Below are 16694 nucleotides of genomic sequence, written 5' to 3'. Positions count from 1 at the left end.
CTTCTAGGAATGGAGCACCAGGCTGCCTGGGTATAAGGCTTTGCAGGGCAAGAGTTTGGTTTACCATAAAGGTAGCTGTCTGCCTAGAAGCATGGGAATAGCTTCACTGAGACAGTATAGGTCTCATCCAGCCCCCCACCCCACCCCAAAAGCTGTGACCTTTGAACTCTTGACTGGGTTGGGAGGGGCTTCCCTTCCAGCCTGTTTTAGTTAGATTTACAAAGGCTGTGATAAAGCAGCTGATGCAAAGGGTTAGTTTGGTTTATACTTCCGGGTCACAGAAGTCAGACTGGGAACTCAGGGTAGGAGCAGGAGGCAGAAAGTCAGGCTGCTTACCGACCGACTGAGCTTTCTATCTCATTCTGTTAGCTGTCTTATAAATCTCAGCCCCACCTTCCTAGAGCAACTACATGGGCTGGCCTGCCCATATAAATCATCAGTAAGACAATCTCTCACAGATACGCTCCCAGGCCGATCTGACTGTGAATCCTTCAACTAAGGTCCCCTCTTCCCAAATGACTCCAGTTTATGTCAAGTTGACAAGAAAAAGCTCACCAGCACTGCCCATACCCAAAGCTTCATTTGGATCTTGAGTCATGGTCTTACAGATTGGCCCAGTGGGGTCCTGAGGTCAGTTGCTTGAGGGGACTTCCATGGTCTCACAGCCTAAGAGATAATGGTCACACAGCTCTCCGGTGATCTTGGGAAGAAAACACATGTAGCAAGAAAATGGGTAACAATGGACCTTCCCAGCATCGGTTACTGAATTCCATAAGAAATGCAGGGACACTTTATTCACTGCTGCGGTCCTAGGGCCTCAGTGTTAGACACTCGGAAGAGTCCAAGTAAATATAAGTTTAGTGAATGACTGGGGGGAGTATTGTTTCTTGGAGACATTGTTTGACAGAAGGAAAGGATTTTGTTTTGAAGAATTAGAAATATTTAGAGAACACAAAGATGCTCTCACAGGCTGAAGGAAGTACATGCGCGATGGTACCAAAGATGTCTAGATGGTAACTGTCCACCTCTGAAATGTTAGTGACAAGGATTTTTTTTTTTTTTTTTTTTGGACAGGGTCTCATGTATCTCTGATCCTAGACTGGATACAAACTATGTAGCTTAAAATGTTCGTGGATTTCTGATCCTACTGCCTCCATCTTCATGCGTCAAGATTATAGGCATGCACCACTACACACAGCTTATGGGATGCAGGACTCAAACCCAGGACTTTGTGCACGCTAGATAATAACTCTACTAATGAGCCACACCCTATAGGCTTTTTTCCTCTTCTCTTTTTCTGGGCCTTTCAGCACCACACTGTTCCCTACTCTTTCACACTGGAGCTCTTCTCTCTCTCTCTCTCTCTCTCTCTCTCTCTCTCTCTCTCTCTCTCTCTTGTTTTTTGAGACAGGGTTTCTCTGGCTGTCCTGGAACTTACTCTGTAGACCAGGCTGGCCTTGAACTCAGAAATCCGCCTGCCTCTGCCTCCCAAGTGCTAGTCTTAGCCACCCTGGTCTTCAGATGGTTGGAGCATGGTGAGGTTGGTGGCAGAGGATTGGAACCCAGGCTCCTTCTTGATCCCTGCTAGCCTCTTCCCTACATCAGAGAACCTGAAATCAGAGAGCTAAGCTCTGGCCCTATGGTGCCAAAGATCCTGATAAATGTGGGAGCCGGAGGTAAAGCAACAGGCATTTTGGGCACATGGCATGACAGTGAGAAAGCCCTGGATACACCTTTTGCATATTGCTGTAAACATGTGTCCTGGATTTGTTGATATCATAGCTTTAGAATACACAAGCCAGCCCAAGGCAGCATGCTTTGAGGCTATGTATCCAGGGGATGGGGGATTCTGAGATCACTGTCTTTGAAAATTATCAAACCTCTTTGTCATAAGCAAGCCGATGATACTGTAACATTAATCTTTCGGGTTCAATTTCTGAACTTTATGGGGAAGAAATATCACAAGACAGACAGTCAGAACCACACCTTGACAGTCACCCCATAGCCATGAAGGGCCTCCCTCTGCAGCCAGCTCTAGAATCCATCCTAACGTGGTTCTTGAAGTGCTTACGGTTGGTATGGTGCTTTCCTAGTATGCATGAGTTCCAGAACCAGCACCACAGCCACTAGGAACAATGGTGAACACCTGCAACCCCAGCACTCGGTGGGCAGAGGCAGATGATCAGAAGCTCAGAATCAACCTTGGTTATTTAGGGAATTAGAAGCCAGTCTGGGCTACATGAGTCCCTCCTCAAACACAGCAAATCAAACAACAACAACAACAGCAAAACCAAGCAAACAAAAAGCAAAGTCCTGATGATTCTGGGTGCTGTATTCTGAAGGACTCACACAAAGGCATTTTCTTCAGGATCTCCTGGCATAGAGCTCTATAATGAGCAGGTGGAATGGGATCAGAGTGGAAGGGTGACAGCCTAGCTACTGAATTAGTTCCCTTATCTTTAGGAAGGTTCGTGGAGATTGGTTATAGATATTTCTGCCATTCTATTACAGACAGAAAAATCACATCTTGCAGGTGCGGCCCCATGCCCAACTCACAGGAAGAATCCATGAGACCCAGAGCTCACAGCTTGAAGCCAGTGCCTTGAAGGGCTTGTATCTTCTAGTCTTTGCTGGAAGCCACTGTCTGCAACCTGCCCCTCATAGATGGTAGAGGAAGTGGGTGATAAAGAGGAAAGGCTCTCAAGACAACACAGCACAGTGCTATTGAGTCTGGACTCTGCCTGCCAGTCTTTCATGTTTTATATAAAACACATAAAACATGTTTTATGGTGTTTTAAAGTGCATCTTAATGTAGCCCAGGCTAACTTCAGGTTTACTACATAGACAAAGATAACTTCAAATTTCTGATCCCCCTGTCTCCACCTAAGTGTCAATCACACTCCAGATTTTTCTGTGAATTCCTCATCTGAGGACCCTTCTCTATCTTGGAGAGAGTAGCCAAGAGGTGGATTGCATAGGAAACTTGGAAGGCCTTTGTTCTGTTCCTGTAACCAGAAGCATGGAAAGCTAATGTCAAATAAAGCAAACTGCCACGGTGCCGCAGCTAGCGGGAGATCCGTGCGGTGCAGCTGAGGAAATGTTAGTCTGCAGAAGCCGGCTCCTCAGCCCAGCCCTGCTCTTCCCTGAGACCCGGCAGCTTTCAAAGGGAGGTGGTTCCAACGGGTGATGATTGATATCAGTTGTCAACTTGACAGCATCTAGAATCATCTAAAGACAAACCTCTGGGGCGGCCTGTGAGGGACTTTCTGGACTGAGTTAATTGAAGTGGGAAGAGTCACCTTAAAGTAGGTGGCACTGACCACGGATGATTAAAGAGGAAAAAGAGAACTGCGCACCAGCATTAATTCTCTCGGTCCGCACTGTGGGTGCAGGGTGACTCGCAGCCAGCTCACATTCCAGCCATGGTGGACTCTGGCCTCAAGCTGTGAGCCAGTTAAACTTCCCTCCCTTAAGTTGCTCTGCAAGATGCCTTGTTAACAGCAAACAGAAAGTAATAGGCACAACCAGCCTTTGTTTTCGAGTAAAGATGACATGGACCATGTGTCTCATTCAATCCACGATGAACGCAAGACACACATAAGAGGTATGGACACTTGTAAGCCACTGGGATTGGGATTCTATGCTAATGGATGCAAAGGCAAGGACTGGGACTCAGCCTTCAGTTCTGAGTGATCCAAAGTTTACTCCATTCTTTGTGTGTCAGTTGTCTACCGCTGTGTAACAAACTGCTCCACAATTTAGCAACCCCAAGCAGCACGTGTTCATTATTTCACAGTCTGAGTGGATCTTGGTTGTGAGCAGGGCTTAGCTAATCCCTCTACCTCAGTTTCTCTAGGGTTCCATTATGATGTTGACCACAGCTGGGTCTTCTCTGGAGTTTCAGCTGGGGAAGGATTCACTTCAAAGCTCACATGGTGTTGGGGCATTGTGGTCCTTTACAGGGCAGGCGAATCTGTGATCAAATTTGTCCCAGGTTTAGCTAATTCTCTGCATTCCTTTTGAGAACAAAGAGGAGCCAACAAAGAAACATTGACAAGAAACTGACAGGAATCTGAAATGTGTCTGCTGGGCCATGGCCAGTGAGAGGCTGGGTGGCCGTGGCATAAACTTTTAATTCCAGCACTCCAGAGGCAGAGGCAGGAGGATCTCTGTGAGTTTGAGGCCAGCTTGGTTACCGTGAGTTCTAGGACACCCAGGGCCACACAGAGAAATCCCATCTTGAAAAACAAACCAAAAAGGGGTGTAGTGTGGGGCAAGCTGAAGTTTTCAGTTCTTGCTTAGGTGTTGGCTGGAGCGTCTGCTAGTCTTTATCAAGTGGGGTCATTAATGAGCCAGCTCACCATACAGAAGGATGTAAGCTTAGAAGGCAACAGAGAAAGTTGGCTGGTGAGACTGATGTTGCAGTATTTCGCAACTTAGTCAAGTGACACAAGTTACATTTAACATGCTCACTAGAAATAAGTCATAATATCCAGTCTGCTGTTGGGGACAACAGATGATGAATACCAGGTTCCTCCTCAGGCATTAGAGGTCAGCACAGTAGCCTAGACACCAAACTCTTCTCCAAAGAAACGGTCCTCGAATGGAAGTCAATGAACCCTGTGGCATCTTCGAGGACTCAACTCCCCAGCCATGATGCTTGAACCACACCCAACTTTGATTAGTCCCTAATGACACTGTGAACATAAACCACAATTGCTTAAAGACTCAATCCTTTTGGACAAGACTCTATGCTGTCTTCAAGACCTACTCTGCTGGGTGGTGCATGTGGTGGTTCCTATAGATTATCCATCTAGAACCATGTAGGGTACAAGCCTCTGGGCGTGTTGGCCCGAGGTATTCTAAATTGAATGAACTGAGGTGGGAAAACCTACACTTGACTGTAGGCAGCACCCCACAGTGTGACCAGCTGCACACTCCTGTTGCCATGACTCCCCCGGTCATGATGGACTGTATCCTCACACCAGGAACCAAAATAGCCCCTTCCTTAAGTTGTTTTGTCAGGTATTGTCACAGCCAATGACACATAACAAATGCAGGCTGCTTATGCCTGTGACCAGATTTGCTCCAGGCTTACCCAGCTCTGTGCGTTCCATTGGAGAGAAAGAGGAGTCAACAGAAACATTGACAAGAAACTGAAGGGACTCTGAAGTGCATCTGCTGGACTACGGCCAGTGAGAGATTATTACATTCTCTAGCTCTCTTTCTTTTTCTCTTCTGAGAGAGGGTCTTACTACATCTAGCTCTGTCTGGCCTGGAACATGTTATGTAGATCAGGCTGGACTCCAAATCATGGAGATCTGTCTACCTCTCTGCCTTTTGAGGGCTGGGATGTAAGGCATGAACCATCAAGCCCAACTTGTCTCTCTAAGAAGAAAATATGTGATGTGGTGTGTGTGTGTGTGCGTGTGCGTGCGTGCACATGTGCGTGTGTGTGAGTGATTCTATGTATGTGTACGTGCACATGTGTGCACGTACGCATATGGAGGCCAGAAGAGGGTGTCAGATGTCCCCCTCTGTCACTCTCAACCTATTCCTTTGAGGCAAAGTCTTTCTGAGCATGGGGCTTTTGCTAGGTTAGAAGCGAGTACTCCTCAACCATCCTCCTGTCTCTGCCCCCATCTGAGCTGCAGTTATAGGTGTTTCCAGGGATACCCAGTTAGTTACCTGGGTGCTGAAACCTAAACTCCAATTCTCATAATTGTGGATGAAATACCCTTAAGGCTGAGCTATGTCTATAGACTCTCTATCTCTTTCCCCAACCCTGAGCCAACCTTTGATATATTCTTTCTCCATGGCTTTCAATGTCTTCAGATGTCCTGTCTCCAAGCAAAATGATCCTGTTACTAACTAGCTCTTTACAAATAGCCAAGAAGCCACAGTGGCATACAGAAACGGCCATGTGTGTCTCACCAACCTTACTGCAGCTCTGGGACCTCAGGGCAGGAAATTCTACAACTTACCCAGTGTAGCCCTGTCCCAAGGAGCTTTCATTTATTTGGGGCCACTTGGGTACCAGAATGCTCTTTTATTGATTCCAAATGGCAAAACTGTGAAAGGAGCCCAAAGGCTTCCAGCTTTCACAAGTGCCTTGTTAATTACTCATTGGCTGAAGCAAATCACGTGGTCCAGCCCGAGCTCCAGCTTGTGAGAGAATGTGCCCCTCCCACCTAGGGCAGGTAGAGAGACTTGTGCACTACCTCATCGAAGTTTTGGGAGTGAGAACTCCATGGAACACACCTTTCTGCACCCCCCCCCCCAACATGTTGGGGTCTCAAGTTAGTTATTGAGATGCCAGGAGTAAGCGTACTGCATATATAGGGCAGGCTTCTGTTTCCCTGTGGAGAGAGCGGTATAAGGGAAAATAACTAGCAAACAGCAGGAGAAGGGAACAGGTGGGTGAGGCTTCTCAGAGGGTCTGGAAAAGGGAGAGGCTCAACCCGCCCATTCCTTTCTTCAGTCCTGTTCTTCCCAGTTCAGGACACACCCGTCAGCAGGAGGCCCTGGGAAAGATACAGGAGGAGGCAACACCCAACTACCAACTCACTTGGTCTCGATCCATCAGCAGCCATTCTGCCTGAGCTCTGGTAGCGCTCTTCTCTAGGCCAGCCTTTGGTCACTGCTTCCGCTGACCTTTGTCATAGACCTTAATCTTTGGGCTGTAGCCCCTTCAGTCAACACCACCTGGCTTCAGTTTGCTAACGCTTTTATTTTGGTGCTGTTTATATTTGTAAGTTTGTCTTCTATTTTTAGAAGATGGCATTGGCTTCCTGTTTGCAATATGGGGCTTCCTTTCAAATAAATATATTCAAATAAACAGGGTGTGTTATTTGGCAAAGAAAGAGTAAAAAGGGGTTGATGCAGTCGGCCTGGGTTTAAAGCCATGTTGTCATTCTTATCGGGCCTTTGTGCAGGGTCCTTTCATAGCTTCTTTGCCGATAAAAATCTGGCTGTCTTTTTCAGGGCTGTTGTGTTACATTCCAGCTAATGTTTGTCAAGCAAGAAACTTGACTAATATCCCGAAGCCCTGGGTTCCATCCCCAACACCACAAAAGCTGAGAGTGGGCTTTACGCCTGTCTTTAGTGCACTTTGGGGTAAAGGCAGGGGGATCGGAATGAAGTTCAAGGTCATCCTTGGTTATTTAGTAACAAGTTGGAGGCCAGCTTAGGCTACATGAAACCTTGTCTCAATAGCAACAACAATAATAAGCTAATGTTGGTAAGGTATTTGACACGTGGCTAGTGGTTAGTAAATAATAGTAGCCACTGAAACTCTCCCTTCTTGCAAAGCCTTTGGGTTTTTTGTTTTTGTTTTTGTTGTTTTCAAGATGACCATGGGACAGACAGGCCTTAGCTCAAAGTAATGTCTCCTGACCCCTGTGCAATGACTCTCTTGCTTGGGGAATGAGTCTTCATTTGCCTTGACCATGCAAGTGAGATCCTAGACCAATTTTATCAACCTGAGGCCTGGAGGAGTGACCCTTCGGATTTGGGAGTGTCATGTCCCCCAAGGAATCTCTAACTTTGACCCAGTGAGAGCTTCCTTCTAGAGAGATCTGCAATTGGATTTCAAATGATGTTGGTGAACATGGAGATGTAGCAGCCGGGCTTGCGGTGGTAGGGGTGGTGGTATTTGCCATGTGTACCTGTTACCCTAGCACTTGGAGGGTTGCAAGTTTAAAGACAGCCTGGGTTGCATTAAAGATCTTGTCTCAACAAATAATAAGTAAATAAATAAAATAAACCAAGAGCTGGCAAGATGGCTGTCATTGTTAGCTCAGCTGTCATCTTGACACAAACTCAGAGACACCTGGGAGAAGGAGACAGAGATTGAACAATTGCCTCCATCAGACTGGTCTGTGGGTATGGTGGTGGTGCATTTTCCTGACCACCATGTGGGCATGGCCATCCCTGGGTCCTTTCCCAGGTCCAGGTGGGCCTGGACTATATACGGTACTGAGCAAGTCAAAGGCCATAGTCATCAGCCTTCCTCCACAGTCTGCACCAGCTCCTGCCCCAGGTTCCCACCTGAGCTCTGCTTTTCCTGAAGTGTGAGGTGCAACCAATCCTTTCTTCTCTGAGTTGTTTTTGGACCTGGTGTTTATCACAGCAGCAGGGGCAGAGGATAATAAGGACACTTGCCACTAGATGTGAGGACCTGAGTTCTCTCCTCAGGATCTATACAGTGGAAGGTTCTCTCTGCTCTCCATGTGTGCTCTCCATACACACAAGCAAATAAGTAAGTGAACAAATGTAATTAAAAAAATACTGAAAACAGAAATAACTGATGTGGCAAGAAGGCTCTGACAGGTGAAGGCACTTGCTGTCCAAGCCTGGTGGCCTGGTGATCCTCAGGAGCATTGCCAAGAAGGAAGGAGAAAATCAGCTCTTCAAAGTGCATGCGCGCGTGCACACACACACACACACACAGAGAGAGGGGGGGGGGAGAGAGAGTGAGGAGAGAGAGAGAGAGGAGAGAGAGAGGGGGAGAGAGAGAGAGTGAGGAGAGAGAGAGGGGGGGAGAGAGAGAGAGAGAGAGAGAGGAGAGAGAGGAGAGAGAGGGGAGAGAGAGAGAGGAGAGAGAGGAGAGAGGGGGGGAGAGAGAGAGAGAGGAGAGAGAGAGGGGAGAGAGAGAGAGAGGAGAGAGAGGAGAGGGGGGGGAGAGAGAGAGTGAGGAGAGAGAGGGGGGGGAGAGAGAGGAGAGAGAGGGGAGAGAGAGAGAGAGAGGAGAGAGAGGAGAGGGGGGGAGAGAGAGAGGAGGGGAGAGGGGAGAGAGAGAGAGGAGAGAGGAGAGGGGGGAGAGAGAGAGAGAGAGGAGAGAGAGGAGAGAGGGGAGAGAGAGAGAGAGAGGAGAGAGAGGAGAGAGAGGAGAGAGGGGGGAGAGAGAGAGAGAGAGAGGAGAGAGAGGAGAGAGGGGAGAGAGGGGAGAGAGAGAGAGAGAGGAGAGAGAGGAGAGAGAGAGGGGAGAGAGAGAGAGAGAGAGAGAGAGAGAGAGAGATTAAAAGTGCTTAAGAAAAGAAAAAGAGAAAGCAAGGATACAATGCCCAATTGAGATCACAACTTGGATCCTCTATATCAAACTTCTCAGGCCTGGCCAGGCTTGAAGGAATCTTAAGACTGGTCCTTATGGTGGTCTTACTTCGGGGAAGGAATTGATTTTTCAGTTATGGCTTGGCTCATATCAACTCAGCCTCTCCAGGAGGCACCGAGTGTGGCCTTTAGGCCTCAGGACAAGGTCCCGCCACGCCTTCCTTTTCTATCATAGGAAACTGAGGCAGGAGAGATTAACAACCAGCTAAATTAGTAAGAGACAGAGAGGGCTGCTCGGAAAGAAGTGGAAATCTCAGGGTCCTGACCCTGCAGTCAGGAGAAGAGGGGCGGCAGAGATGAGAAGGGCAGCGATGATCCCAGCAGGAGACTTCCAGCTCCCTCGAACTTTACAGAGTGCTGCTGGACGGCCCAGCAAGGGGAGGTGGGGGGGGGGGGGGCGCCCGGCCTCCCGTGGTCCCGCCCCCTGGATCGGCGGCTCCTGACATCACGGGCGGGCAGGGAGGCGGGCTAGGGAGAGGGCGGCAGGGAGGAGGCTCGGCAGCCCGGAGGGCGGAGGACGCCGCGCAGTCCCAGCCCCAAGCTTCAAAACAGCCGGCGCCTCGCCCCACGCGCAGCCCGCCACTGTGTCCAGACGCCCGTGCCCGGTGAGTTGGGGGCGCGACAAGGGACTGCGGTGACGTCGGGGTTCCGGAATGACAGGGAGCAGTGTGCCCTCTTTAGGAATCGGGACAGGCCAGGGGATCCGTGCTTGACGGGGAAGGGTTGGGGTGCGGTTCGTGCGGCAGTCCCGTTGCTCCTTCTCCAGATTTCTGTGGCGCAGACCTTCCCTTTGGTGCCCCCCAAGGCCACCCTGCCACCCCTGGGTGGCATTCGCCACCTTTTGCGTCCAAGTGGGCGGGAAAAGTCTGGGAAAGAGTCAGGGCGGATCCCCTCTCCACCATCGCTGGCCCAAAGCTCTGAACTCCAGAGTAGCCCACTTGTTGCCTGTTGTACTCAGCGTCTGATTCCCAAGCAGTACCAATCAGACAGGACCTGGTCCTCGGGTCCCTGAGGGCCGCGCACTCCTCCGGGTCTGGGCTCCGTGGCGCCCCACAGCGGCGAGGGGGCAGCTTCCTTGGGTTCTTAACGGTGTCCCAGCCTGGGGGGTAAGCTCCAAGGATGGCCCCCCTGCCTGCTCTTGACTACTGTGGCAGATCTGTGGGCTTTAAAGGGAAGAAGGGATGGCACCCATGATTCCACGGGAAAAGGAGGTATAACTGAGTGTGCATGCCAAGCTTGGAGAAGGACTGAAGCATCTAGGTTCAGTTCAGGAGGGTCCCACTACTATGAGGCATCTAGAACCTACAAGTTCAAAGGCAATCCAGAGTGGGTGGTGATCATTGCCAGGCGATGGAGATGGCTGGGATTTTGGACTATTTAACAGGTACAGATTTAATTGCGGATGATGGAACGTTTTGAGTATAGATAGTAGTGGGCGTCACTCAACATTGCTGGTTCATTTCAGGCCATGTGCTTGTAGAATTACAAATGGTTTACATCATAAATGCTGTGCTCTTACCACAATGAGAGGCACAAAAGACGCCTCTAGCCGCCTCTGCTTGAGCATTCCGAATCAGAGAGAAATTCCAAAACCTAGACATGGAGGCTGACCACCTCTCCCTGGAATGTCACTTTCAAATAATGTAAGGGGTTCAGTAGGATGGATCCATGCAGGTTACAGGAGAGACCCAAGGGAAGAGAATGTGGAAGGCCAATGGGAGTATGCATTGGGCTTCTCCCGCCTCCTCCCAGAAAGCCTTATTCTGGGAGACACCTGGCCTAGAGACCTGGCAGAGTTAGCTACTCAAGGCTGTGAAGCCACACCTTCACCCTGTCTTCCCCGTGACTCCACTCATTCCCACCAGGAGATACCTCAGTGGGCTGCAGGAAATGGGGAGAGACCTTGTAAGAGGTGTGGGTCCCCTGCAAGGTATTGGGCAGATAGATACCCGGCCCACAGCCCAGGGAGGCACTAGGGGTGGCCAGAAAGTGCAGAACCTGTTTTTCCTCCAAGGGGTTTTGGATCTTTACCACCTCCACCCCCACAAGAATGGAGAATCAGAGAGAGCCGGTCACACAGCCTGGAGCCTTCTCTGTCCCTCAAATGCAGAAGCTGAGGTTGGCCTGCAATCTGGGCAAGGGTGTTTGTGTGGGAAGCTGGGGAGGGAGCCAATAGGGAGGGGGAGGGCAGAGCAGGGCGGGGAGGTGCCGCCCCACCATCAAGAGAGGCCCCCTCTCAAGCTCACTCTGCCCCAAGGGAGAATTTAATTGTAAATACAGAGCATATTTATTTAGCAGCCACACACACACACACACACACACACACACACACACACACCCTCCTTACAGGTAATGACATCTAGATCCCGTTCTCTCCTTTGTCTTATCTTCACCATAGGCACTAACCACCAGGAGGGCCAGTTTGCCAGTGTTTCTTGTTTATGCCCAGGTACATACTGCCACTCTACTGCCTGTGGTCTCCTTCCCTCTTCCCAGAGCCTTCCTGCTCATCAGTGAATCTACTCTGAGGGATACCACAGGAACTATATAAATACCTTTCCAGGGCACATGGAATGGCTTGGGACCTTGAGGCTGACCAGGAGTCAGGAGTCCAGTCACCTCCTGGGGGACAGATAATTGTATATTTGCATGTTGCAACGTGTGACTGATGCCCATGTCTGTTATCAGGTGGGAGCTCTGACACGGGTTTCAAAACCAAAGGTGGGGCAGCTCCTTCAAAAACCATGGGTAGCTCAACTGGAGCCCAAAGGTGGGCTTGGGTCCCTGTCTGGGATTGGGGAGCAGAGTCTGTTGGAGGAGTAAACTAAAGGTTGGCAGAAGATCGGCTGGAGCTGGAGTGTGTACTCCTCTGTGCTACAAGGAACCAGAGTTTGAGCCTGAGGAAAGATAGGGTCCCTGGGGAGAGGATGAGAAGAGAAGGTACCCCTGCCTCACCCCATCACTAGTAAGGTGTTGTCTCGTTCTCTGCAGGTGTTGCCCCAAGACCATGATTTAGGTGGGATGTAGACAGCCTTTGTCAGAATCAGGAATTGAGCACATCTGACTCTTGTTAGGGCCAGGCCCAGGAGAGCTCTAAAAATATCAGAGGCAGGGCTGCCACCCAGCCAGAGTGCTCGCTGGTAACCTGACACCTCAAGAAAGGCTGGTGGTTGGGACAGATAGAGATGACAACAGAGGACCTCTGGATTCTAGAGACACTTGGGCTCCTCCAGGCTAGCCAACCTGGGCACAGATGCCTGCAAGGGGTAGGGGGAGCACTCTCTGCATTCACTGGGGTGCGCAAAATAGTGAAGAATTTCAGAACTTGAATTTAGAAAGCTTCACTTTGGCAGCGAGTCACATGGTATGAGTTGGTGGCAGACCTAGGCTTCTCTCTGGACATAGGTCCCAGCTGAGGAGTTCAATGACCAGGAAGGGGTCTGTGGGTTCACAGCCTCATGCCACGAGGGACTCTTGTGGCATAAGTCATTTTTCTAGTATTTCAGTGGAGGAATGTTAGGGGAAACACTCAAGGACTGGGTCCCTTTCCCTAGAGCATCTGGGGATTTTTAGTCCCACATGCTGGGCTCATCTTGGAGCAGGATGTAGGGAGGAGGGAGGCTGGAAAGAAACCAAGTAGATGGTCCCTTCCTTTCCCGGCTGGGATACTGCCTTCCCTTAGTAAGTTCTCATCCGATTTGGAACTGAGCTCCTGGCCGGCACCTTCCTTGGGCAGCCAGGCTTCTGTTCCTTGGGGACCGAGGTCTCCAGACCAGACAGCTGCTCCTTTCTTGCCAGGATTGACTGCACCAGCTTCTAGAAGCTTCCTAGATCTTAGGGTCCAGAGCTGAGTGATGGGTCGCCAGTGTGGTGTTTGGTATTAATACTATTCTCAGAAATCTAGATGCAAAATAGTGGTTATGATGCAGGCTATAGATGGACAGCTTAGACCTCATTACAAATTGCTCCTATACTAAGGCTGGTTCCTCAGTAACAGAGTCCTCATGTAAGATTTTCCTTCCTTTTAAAAAATGTTATTATGCTTTTCTTGTATGTATACGTATGTGTTGCCATGTACACATCTCACGGCACACGTGTATGAATGTTGGTTCTCTCCTTCTACCCTATGAGTCCTAGGAATTGGACTCGGGTCTTCAGGCTAGACTTGGTGGCAAGCGCCTTTACCTACTGAGCCATCTTGCTGGCCCTCAACATTTCCTCCTGTTGTGCTATCACCAACCCATCTTGTCACTTTAGCTTTCTTTAAAATGAAAGGTATTTTTAAACATTTCTCTGAGAAAATGTGGCATGAGATGATTTTCCTGTAGGTGTTACGCATTTCTGCTGGTGCCCAGGATAATTTTAAAATAAAAGGTCTATGGCTTGACATAGAAAGAAGAAAGACTAACTATATGTTCTCCTTGGTTGGCATCTGAAAAAAACCCAAAGTGGCACATGAGTCCATAGCTTCACAGGTGCTGCATGGGTCAGATGAAAGGTCATGGTTTTTAAAATTTTAGACACTTAAAAAAAATAAAGTTGTTAATAAGCACAGGTGATCTTCAAGTTTGGCAAAAATCTTAGTGCTCTGTGGCTGCTTTTTCAGAAGGTCATTGTCTAGTGGGGACTGGAATGAACACATTTCACTCATATTTAGTATAACATTGTAAATAGTTGTATGAGAATTTCATATATTCATATGATGTATTCTGATACTTTATTTTTATTTATTTATTTATTTTTTAGTTTAAAAAAAAATTTTTTTTTTTGAGACAGGGTTTCTCTGTGTAGCTCTGGCTGTCCTGGAATTCACTCTGTAGACCAGGCTGGCCTCGAACTCAGAAATCTGCCTGCCTCTGCCTCCCAAGTGCTGGGATTAAAGGCGTGTGCCACCACCGCCTGGCTAGTCTGATACTTTAAATGATCTACTAGTACTACTACTACTACTACGATGTGTGTGTGTGTGTTGTGTATGTGTGTGTGTTGTGTGAAGTCACATACATGTCATCATGTGCATGTAGCAGAGGATAACTTTTAGGAGTTGGTTCTCCTGCTACCATGTGAATGTTATTAAGCAGCTGTCTTCTATGAGCAATCTGGCAGGGGTATGCCCTGTGTTCCAAGGCAACTATCATCTAGTCAGGGGATGCTGAGTCAAGGTGTACCTGCCATTCCAGAGAAGCTTGTAGTATGATGTGCTAGGATTTCCTTAAGCCTGTGGGGCTGGGCATAGTATTCTCCAGGTAGCCATGCTTCTGGGGACAGTAACTACATTATGCTTCAGGCATTTTACAGAATATTTTATAGCATTAAGAAGAACAAGTTTGGGCTGTCAAGATGACTTATAGGGAAAGGTGCTCTACCACAGGGCTGCATTAATGATCTTTGTTTTGTTTTGTTTTGTTTTCAGAGACAGCATCTCTCTGTATGGCTTTGGCTGTCCTGAAACTCACTTTGTAGACCAGGCTGACCTCCAGCTCACAGAGATCTGCCTGCCTCTGCCTCCTGATTGCTGGGACTAAAGGTGTGCACCACTGCTGCCCAGTGCATTACTGAATTTTTTAAAATAAAATTATTGTGATGAGGAGATAGCTCCATCAGAAAACAAGAGCAAAACAGATTTGAGTTTGACTCCCAAGACTCACATTGAAAAACAACAACAACAACAAGAAAAAACAAAACGAACAAACAAAAGACTGAATGTGCTTGCCTTCCTAGTGCTGGCCAGCAGAGGTAGTGGATCCCTGGGGCTTGCTGGTTGGCCAACCTAGCCTATTGCTAAGTCCAGACTAGTGAGAGACTCTGTCTCAAAAGAAAAGAAAAGAAAAGAAGAGAGGGAAGGAAGGAGGGAGAAGTAACATGTACTGAGGTCCCCTGGCCTCACACGCACATGAGCCACTTGTATCTGCACACACATGAACACATACACAGATACACATACACACACATTATGCGAGGGACAGTAAAATGGACAGCTGGGTAAACAGTTCTTGCTGTGGAAGCATGACAGCCTGAATTAGAGTCTCAGGATCCATGGTGGAAAGGAAGAACCCACCCTGGAAGTTGACCTCTGATGTCCACATATATGCTCATGTGCGCCCATGCTCACCACACACACACACACACACACACACACACACACAGAGAGAGAGAGAGAGAGAGAGAGAGAGAACAACTACCAAAACAGCTATATATCAAAGCATGTACTATTTATATAAAAAGAAACAGAATTCCCACTGCATGCTCTGTGCCCTCATATGAATTGTGTTTATTAAAGGAACAATGCCCAGAATCGAGCATCATCTAGATTAGCCACTGAGGAAAGGGAGGCCAAGGAACTGGTATAGCTGAATGAGTGAAGGGCTTCCTGTTTCATCTGTAGCAGAGATCTGTGTCTGAATCTTAGAAAGACCAATGAGTTGGTCTTTCCTTCACTGGGGGGGAGCAGTGGGTTTCACAGGTGTGAAGGCAGGAGCCACACAGGGTGCTCATGGCTGGGGGTGGGGGTGGAGTGGTTCAGCTGGATAAAGGCAGTCACGGTCATCTGGGAACAAGACGGTGAGTTGAGCTGTCATCTAGCCCTGTGGGCATCTCTGTGGTATGGCACATGGTGGATGCCCAGTACATAAGATAAGTTCTGTTCTGGCTGCTGTGGATACTAGCAGTGGTTTGGAGAAGAAAGACTAACTAGTACTTGTGTGGCAGTCACCCAAGCAGGTGACAGCATCAGGATTAGGTGTTCAGGGGTTGGCAGAAATCTCAAGCAGATGGGTGAAGACTTGAGTCTCACACTAAGCATTAGCTTGGCATTATTTAAAGCAGGAGAAAATGGCCCCTACTTAGCAGTGTTATCAGCAGTAATGACAGTAATTATCGTTGCTGCCTTTAGAGCAGTTTGCCGGCCACGTGCAGAACCTCCCTGCACTCATTTAAGGGTAGAAACTGTTATTATCTCTGTTCTCATGAATGAGCCTGTCAAGGAACATGCTCCAATCTCACAGCTTGCAAGTTAGGATCTGCTGCTGGGGCTCCCGGGAGCCATCAGACACACCAATCTCCCTTCGATTCTTTCTGTCAAAACTCGACATATGCTTTTTCCTCTTGAAATAATCTGGTCTTTTGGGTCCAGAATGTTCTTTTGGTCTGCAAGTCCTGATGGGCATCCTGGATGTCAAATATAGGTGATCTCAGTCCTCCAGGGCTAGGATAAGATGACATGTCACCTCTTTCTTTTGCTTCTTAGCGCACTCTGTATGTGGAAGTGTGTGTGTGTGTTGGCATGTATGTGCATAAGGCCAAAAATGACCTCTGCTGTTGTTCCTCAGGTGTTGTCCACCTTGGTTTTTGAGGCAAGGTCTCTCACTAGTTTGGAACCTTCTAAGTAGACTGACTGGATGGCCGGTGAACCTCTCAACACTTGGATTATAAGCATGCACCAGTATTCAAAGCCTTTTTAAAAAGCAAATTCTGGGGACTGAACTCAGGTCTTCCTATGCAAGGCAACCACTTTTATCAACTGAGCCATCTCCCAGCCCGCCCTTTACAAGCCCAGCCTTCGAAGACAGTTAATGTCATGAGATAAT

At 48.5% G+C, this 16694-nt stretch overlaps 1 protein-coding gene across 1 annotated transcript in view; it reads left to right on the top strand.

Annotated features, from left to right (window-relative positions):
• The first annotated feature begins 9559 nt into the window (after nt 1–9559).
• Nucleotides 9560–16694, top strand: part of Emp2 (epithelial membrane protein 2) — a 32220-nt gene continuing 25085 nt past the window's right edge. The window contains exon 1 of the mRNA NM_007929.2: nt 9560–9716. The gene's annotated coding sequence lies outside the window, so the exon portion shown is untranslated. The remainder of the gene's footprint in view (nt 9717–16694) is intronic.

This window comes from Mus musculus, chromosome 16, assembly GCF_000001635.26.
Source record: "Mus musculus strain C57BL/6J chromosome 16, GRCm38.p6 C57BL/6J".
Lineage (NCBI taxonomy): Eukaryota > Metazoa > Chordata > Mammalia > Rodentia > Muridae > Mus > Mus musculus.
Note: the sequence above shows the minus strand (reverse complement) of the source record. Positions and strands in the feature narration are given on the sequence as shown.